The following is an 8224-nucleotide window of genomic DNA, read 5'->3' on the forward strand; positions in this document are numbered from 1 at the left end:
TTTTCCTTTTTCCTATATTATCAGTGTAATTTGATTTATCAGAGGCAGCTGCTCTTCCCCCTGAACTGAAATAGGCACCATGGTGTGGGAGACGGACAGAAGGGAAATGTATGTGCATAAATATTGGCATTTCTTCCAATCTCATTCATATGACATGGACCCTTGAATTGGAATCATGCCTTCCAGGGTAGAAGGCTATTACAAGTTGAATGTGAGATGTGTCTTGAAGGAGGAGGAGATGGAGCTGAAGCGTTCATCTTCTCCTTTCTGTTGGTCAGCAAAGTGCTCAAAGAGGAGGTACAGGGAATGAAACAAATAAAACTGAACCAGAAAGAAGAAAAATCCTTTGACTCTGTCTATGTCTGTGTTTTGTACTTTTGTTTATGCATAGCTACAGTTTATTGTATTTATTAATATGGGACAAACATCTCTGATTCCGTTATTGTGCCAACAGATTTTTACCGTTGGACTCAAATGTTAGAAAAAAGTCACATACCGATATATGACTTTATTGGTGAGCAGACCATGCAGCTCTTGAAAGAGGCCATTGTTTGTGCTTACTTTGTTATTGGAGACAGAGACATAGATGGGATTAGTTGAACAAGAGGCAGCTTTCACTGGGGTTTCTGCTTTGTCCAGCCAGGGGTTCTAAAGCTGTCCAAGGGTTCTATAGTTGTCCAGGGATTCTAGATCTGTCCAGAGTTTCTAGAACTGTACAAATGTTCCACAACTGTCCAGGGGTTCTAGAGCTGTCTAGGGGTTCTAGACCTATCTAGGGGTTAGGGCTGTGGGGTTAGGGGATAGGGCTGTGGGGTTAGGGGTTAGGGATTAAGGCTGTGGGGTTAGGGGTTAAGGCTGTGGCGGTCACAAAATGTTGTCAGCCGGTGATTGTCAAGCAAATAACTGTCGGTCTCACGGTAATTGACCGTTAATTAATATAAACACATTTAGCATTTCCTGGCTTCCACACATAGCTTACAAGCCACTGGTGCAGACCTGTGGAACATCTACATTTTAAAAAGTCTAATAAGTCCATGTAATATAGCCTACACCTTCACAATAAATCCATGATTTATTTTAGACAGGTCTAAAGAAGCATGATATGAAGAAAATGTAGTGTATTTCAGAAGATCAGAGTAGCATACTCTGAGTTGTCCTTATGTTAGGCCCTGATCTGGCTATGCCAAATGGCTGTGGGCTACATTTAACATACAAGATTTGTTTAGAATTCCATGGCATTATTTCATATTATTTTACTGTATGAAAAATATAATTGAACAAAGCTGAATAAAATAGAAAGGATATTTTCTCCAAACGATTTGAGGGAGTGTGCATATGTGGCTATTCTGTGTTGAGCGGTTAACAAAGACAGGTACGACTATATGATTAATTTTAAGTTATTAATGTAACTTTAGTTGTTCGACAAATGTTGGGCTATATGTTTTGATGTTTAATACATTGTAAGGATGCATGATGCGATTCTAACGATGATTTGAAAAGTTGCTTGAAAGGCATGAGCTCTGCTTTGTTTTTTTTTTTTGTGCAGGCTGGACACATTAGTCTCTCATTCACAATTTGACAAGCAGTTGATAATGTCTCAAATTTCGTGCCGGCATCCCCTTTGTGGCTGTAATGCCCCCTAACAAATCCATCCTTAGCCCGGGGTGCTGGGCGCTCCTAAGCACCTCTCAAGTCACATGGCTCTCCATCACGTGATCGGGTTCTTTCTCACAGGCTACAAGTGAAGACAGAGACATCGGGGATGCAACTGCACACGTCCTTATCCAATTCCGAGGTTCATATTGAAGATATTGGAAGAACTGTCCACATTTCCTTTTCTCAGACGACAAGATGAGCAGGCCAAATGAACAGCCAAAGCACTAGCCAATGTGCTATCCCCTATGGTACATAAGTCAACCTATTCTATTCTGTGCAATAAATAAATATTCCAAACATAGTCTGGGACAGTTGTGGCATGCAATATATCCCAAATTAATACAACCACTAACCTGTTTTTACGCAATGTTCTGATGCAACTGATCAGAACATTTAGCTTAAAATGTTAATAACTATCAGGCTGTTTCTTCACATTATAAGCGCAGCAATGCGCACATGGCAGTAGGCTATAAGCGCAAATGTTACATTAGTGGGAAAACACATCAAAAGTGACCACAAATGCGATTATGCACGTGATGGTTTTATTATAATGGTGCATTTTTATGGTGATTATCTTCCCCAAACTTGAAACTCACACGCTGCTTATGTATGCCAGTTGGCCTCTAAAGCTGTCACGCCCTGATCTGTTTCACCTGTCTTTGTGCTTGTCTCCACCCCCCTCCAGGTGTCGCCAATCATCCCCAATATCCCCAGTGTATTTATACCTGTGTTCTCTGTTTGTTTGTTGCCAGTTCGTCTTGACTCGTCAAGCCCACTTGCATGTTTTTCCGTGCTCCTGTTTTTTCCTAGTCTCTGTTTTCTAGCCCTCCTGGTTCTGACCTTTTTTGCCTGCCTTGACACTGAGCCCGCCTGCCTGATCATACAGCCTGCCCTGACCTCGAGCCTGCCTACCGCCCTGTACCTTTCCGACTCTGACCATGTTAATGAACTTCTGCCTGTCCTCGGCCTGCATATTGCCTGCCCCTATTGCCTGCCCCTTGTATTTGAATAAATATCAGAGACTCGAACCATCTGCCTCCTGTTTCTGCATCTGGGTCTCGCCCTGTGTCGTTATAAAACCCCTTGTAAAGCAGCCTAATGTGCTCAATTTTAAGAATGTATTTGGTCACTTTAGTTGTGATACAAACCTTATCCAAACCCAAACAATGCAGGTTCTTCTACAAAGGTTTCTGTACAGCACTTTGTGACATCAGCTGATGTAAGAAGGGCTTTATAAATATATTTGATTGATTATCAAAATATAGAGACCTATGAGCTAGGCTACATGAGGTGTGCGAGTATAATTAGAAAAAGTTGTTTCTTATAATGGCCATCATTCACAAGAAATAATATATAATAATATATAATTCACATGTGATAGGCTAATATTGTCACCCATCAGACTATTCCTAATTTAATCTTGTCTTTACATATTCTAAATAATATATGTGTGAAATTGTTTTGATTTAGAATGGACCATTATCATGCACCTGTCATGAAACAGGGGTAGCGGGAAAAAATACATGTAATCTATTTACTTAAATAGCGAATGGAGGATGCTTTTCCCGTGGTTCATTTTCATGCCAGCCAGGTAGGCTAAAACTCCTATTGTAAAGATAAACAATGTGCTTAAAATTAGGAAAGTTGAGAAATAAATATGGTAGGCCTAGCCTATAGAAATCTGATGGAATCCTCCTCTTTTTAGTAGAGGCCATCACTCTGTTTTCTCATGCAATTGCATAGACTATAGAAATGTTGCGCAATATGAGCTCATGGGCGCTCATGAATTGTTTGATTAGATTTTCAAACCCATTTGCATTGATGTCAGAGTGATTAGAGGGACAATAAAGTGCTGACTATCAGGCAGTTAGTAAGTTTGGTAGGCTACTAATGTCCATCAGCAGCATCAGAGCTTGGAGAAGCCTAATTACAATGACTAAACGGTCATGTGGAATTTGACTGCCTAGCGGTAATATGGTCACCGCAAATGCCCTAGGTTCTACAACTGACTGTGTTAGACTGCTGAGCTAAAGCCTCATCAAACCACCTCCATGACACAATCATCAACCATAGCTCCCACTTCTGTTGATGGATGTAGTGGAGGGACAAAATAAGTGCAGTTGGCTGCTGTGACAATCTATAGGGAAATTAAGAACTCCCATTCCCATTTCAGAGTGGACGAGTGGTGCTCTAACAAGGGATTAGAGCACAATGAGATATGTACTGCGATGGAATGCTTAATGATTTGCATGGCTAAAGTGGCTGGAGTTAGCTAATAGCTACAGGTAACTACCAAAATAAAGGAAACACAAACATAAAGTGTCTTAGTAGGTCGTTGGGCCAGAACAGCCTCAATGCACCTTAGCATAGATTTTACAAGTGTCTGGAACTCTATGAGAGGGATGCGACACCATTCTTCAATGAAAAATTATATAATTTGATGTTTTGTTGATGGTGGTGGAAAACTCTGTCTTAAGTGCCACTCCAGAATCTCCCATTAGTGATGGGTCGTTTGCGAACGAATCGGCTCTAAGAGCTCTTTTTTTAAAGATATGAATAATCAAAATATTTAAATGAATAGAATGAACTAATTCAAAGAAAGAAAAAATGTGTAAAATAATATAGGCCTAAATGCTCAAGCGCGCACACATTCGTTCTGATTGTCTGATTAGACTAACAGCCTCACCTGTTGTTCCTGTCAATCAGACACGCAGACACCATCAGACACCAAGATGCGTGAGGGAGGGCCGAGCCAACTCACTCACAGTCACACACTTAGCAGCCGAGGAGAGAGAGGAAGGACAGCTGTGAAAACAACAGCTGGAAAATGAGTCGGAAGCGCAGTAGCATTTGGATGCATTTTAATAATGTAGACAGTGTCAGAGCACAGTGTAGAATTTGCCAAAACGCACAAGCTACACCGGCATATGCGAACTGTGCACCCAACTGTAAAGCTAGCTGTACCGGAGCTTCGAGAAACTAGCGGGCCTGTTAGTGATAGTGGTTGATAATTGTTACATTTATTTGAACTTTGTTTATATATATTAAAAAAGTTCTACTTTAAATGCACATGTGTAATAGCATCCTTCTTTTTTACATTTATTTCAATTTGTGGGATGCTGCAGTTTTGCAAAATGTTATTTATTTTTCATTGATGTTGCAATATTCTATTATGCTGTTCAGCTTGTATTCATTTTGAATGGTTAGCTTTATATGCCCTTTGGTTATATACATTAAAGTTATACTTTAAATGCAAATGTTTAATAGCATTATTTTTCATAAATTGTGGTTAATTAAGGTAGAGTATGATTTCATTTAATCATTAAATTAGAATTGTTTTAATACCAATCATAGTCAAACTATCGCAAACGGTTTGACTTGAAAAAATACAAAACATTTTTTTTTAAAGAGCCGTTTGGGAGCCAAAAGAGCTGCCTCTTTTTGGTGAGCTGAGCCAAACGAGCCGGCTCACTGAAAAGAGCCGGAATGCCCATCACTATCTCCCATAAGTGTTCAATTGGGTTGTGATCTGGTGACTGAGACACACACACACACCTTTAAACACTCTATGCTCCTTTGAGACCCCTCTTTCAAAGTCAATGAGATCTCTTCTTCTAGCCATGGTAGCCAAAATAATGGACGACTGGGCATTTTTATACATGACCCTAAGCATTATGGGATGTTAATTGCTTAATTAACTGAGGAACCAGCACCTGCTTTCAATATACTTTGTATCCATCATTTACTCAAGTGTTTCATTTATTTTGATAGTTACCTGTATCTACCCCACTGTCCCAGTCCATCCAATATTGTGGATGCTGCAACCCACACCCACCCCATTATCTGTCATATATAGTGATGTCTGTCTCTTGATTTTACTCTCTCTCTCTCTCTCTCTCTCTCTCTCTCTCTCTCTCTCTCTCTCTCAGGATGCTCTCACTAGTGCGCATGTGTGCATCTGTGTGTGCGTGTGTGTAAGATACTACCATATCCCTGGATATTGCTTTTCACTGGTTGCCTGCGTTCCTTCTCTTGACCCACATTGATTTCCCATGCGGAGCGGAGGGATCTAATTCATCTGTTAGATTGCGTAGATATGAATTGTTTTTTTAAGAATAAAATCCATTTCTGATCAATTTCCCAGAAGTCCTCTCTGGCCTGGAACCATCAGTCATGGTGATGACTGTGTTCCAAATGGCACCTTATTCCCTACATAGTACACTACTTTTGACCAGAGTCCTATAGGTCCTGGTTGAAAGTAGTGCCCTGTATAGGGAATAGGGTGCCATTTGAGACGCATACATCACCATGACTGATGGTTCCAGGCCAGAGAAGACTTCTGGGAAATTGATCAGAAATTGATTTAATTCTTTAAAATACAATTCCTAAAAAAAGATAAATATTCTATAGTATGTTGGTCTACTCCAACACATTCAGATGGGACGATTGGTATGAAGGCAATTCTTTTTTTTCTTCTTTTTCTGTTCAACATCACAGCAAACCAACATTGTTTCTGAAGGTTCCCAGAACATTCGTTGGGTCACAACAAATGTTCTCATAACACAAAAACTGTCCAGTCATGGTGATTATTATAGAATGTTTGTATAAAACATTTGCCTGATGTTGCAAGAACGTTCCTAGAATACATTTAATCAGTTCTTTAAAAGGTTCCCAGAATGTTTTATTAGGTTGTGGGAAGAGTCTGGTGAGAACAATGTGGGGGAATCACAAAAGATACAGTATGTTCCCAAAACACAAAACTGTCCATTTGTTTGGATGATTCTACAAGGTTTCTTTTAGGGTGCAAAAAACATTCATCCTGATGTTACTAGAATGTTCCCAGAACACATTTAGTCTGTTCTTTAAATGTTCACAGAATGTTTCATTAGGTTGCGGGAACATTGTGTTCCCACCAGAATGTTCCCACAACCTAAGGAAACATCCTGGGAACCTTTAAAGAACATATTAAATGTATTAAAGGAAGGTTCTTGCAACATCATGCAAATGTTTTATACAAACATACAAACTTTTGGGGAATGTTCTGTGGTAGTTGCAGTGATGGTGTCACGCCTTGGTCATAATGTTTTGTGTTTTCGTAATATATTTTGGTCAGGCCAGGGTGTGACATGGGTTTATGTGTTGTGTTCGTATTGGGGTTTTATAGCATTGGGATTGTGAATGATTAGGGGTGTGTCTAGTTAGGCTTGGCTGCCTGAGGCGGTTCTCAATCGGAGTCAGGTGATTCTCGTTGTCTCGGATTGGGAACCGTATTTAGGTAGCCTGAGTTTCACTTTGTAGCTTGTGGGTGATTGTTCCTGTCTTTGTGTAGTGTGCACCAGATAGGCTGTAATAGGTTTCACGTTCCGTTTGTTGTTTTTGTATTTATGAGAGATTTCATGTATCGTTCCGTTTTCCTTCATTAAAGTAACATGAGTAACCACCACGCTGCATTTCGGTCCGCCTCTCTTTCAACAACAGACGAACGCCGTTACAGATGGAAAAAATACTCAAATGTCATACTGTAGAAAAAGTAAACATACCTTAACATAAAATGTCTCTAGTAAAAGTGAAACTTACCTAGTAAAATACTACTCCAATAAAAGTCTAAAAGTATATGGTTTTAAATGTACTTAAGTACAGTGGTAGAAAAAATACTCAATCGTCATACTTGAGTAAAAGTACAAAGTAAAAGTAACTGCTATACATCAAATTCCTTATATTAAGCAAACCAGCCAGCACGATTTTCTTGTTATTTTTAATTATGGACAGACAGGGGCACACATAGTATTTGTGTTGCTGAATTGTTGATATCAGCTACAGCCAGTGGTGGAAAAAGTACCACATTGTCATACTTGAGTAAAGGTCAAGTTGCCTTAATAGAAAATGACTCAAGTAAAAGTGAAAGTCACCCAGTAAAATATTACTTGAGTAAAATCTAAAGGTATTTGGTTTTAAATATACATAAGCATCAAAATAAAATGTAATTGCTCAAATGTACTTATGTATCAAAAGTAAAAGTATAAATAATTTCACATTCCTTATATTAAGCAAAGCAGACGGCACAACTTTCTTGTTTTTCAAAGTTACGGATCACCAGGGGCACACTCCAACACTTAGGCAATCATTTACAAACAAAGCATTTGTATTTACTTAGTCCGCCAGATCAGAGGCAGTAGGAATGACCAGGGACTTTCTTTATACCACTGGCCTCAGCTTTAGAAAACTCCTCCAATAGCATTTTGCCATTGCCAAACCCATGACAGAATTCTCCTGTCTCCTGAAACAGAGGGCCATTAAATCTAAATCTAACATGGGTAACCTTTGTAGGTGTGGACCTGTTTCTTTGGCCCCAGAGCTGCATGCCTGTATGACACACACACACACACACACACACACACACACACACACACACACACACACACACACACACACACACACACACACACACACACACACACACACACACACACACACACACACACACACACACACACACACACACACACACACAGGCCCCAGAGCTGCATGCCTGTATGACACACACACACACACACACACACACACACAC

The sequence above is a fragment of the Oncorhynchus nerka genome, linkage group LG20, assembly GCF_034236695.1.
Source record: "Oncorhynchus nerka isolate Pitt River linkage group LG20, Oner_Uvic_2.0, whole genome shotgun sequence".
Classification (NCBI taxonomy): domain Eukaryota; kingdom Metazoa; phylum Chordata; class Actinopteri; order Salmoniformes; family Salmonidae; genus Oncorhynchus; species Oncorhynchus nerka.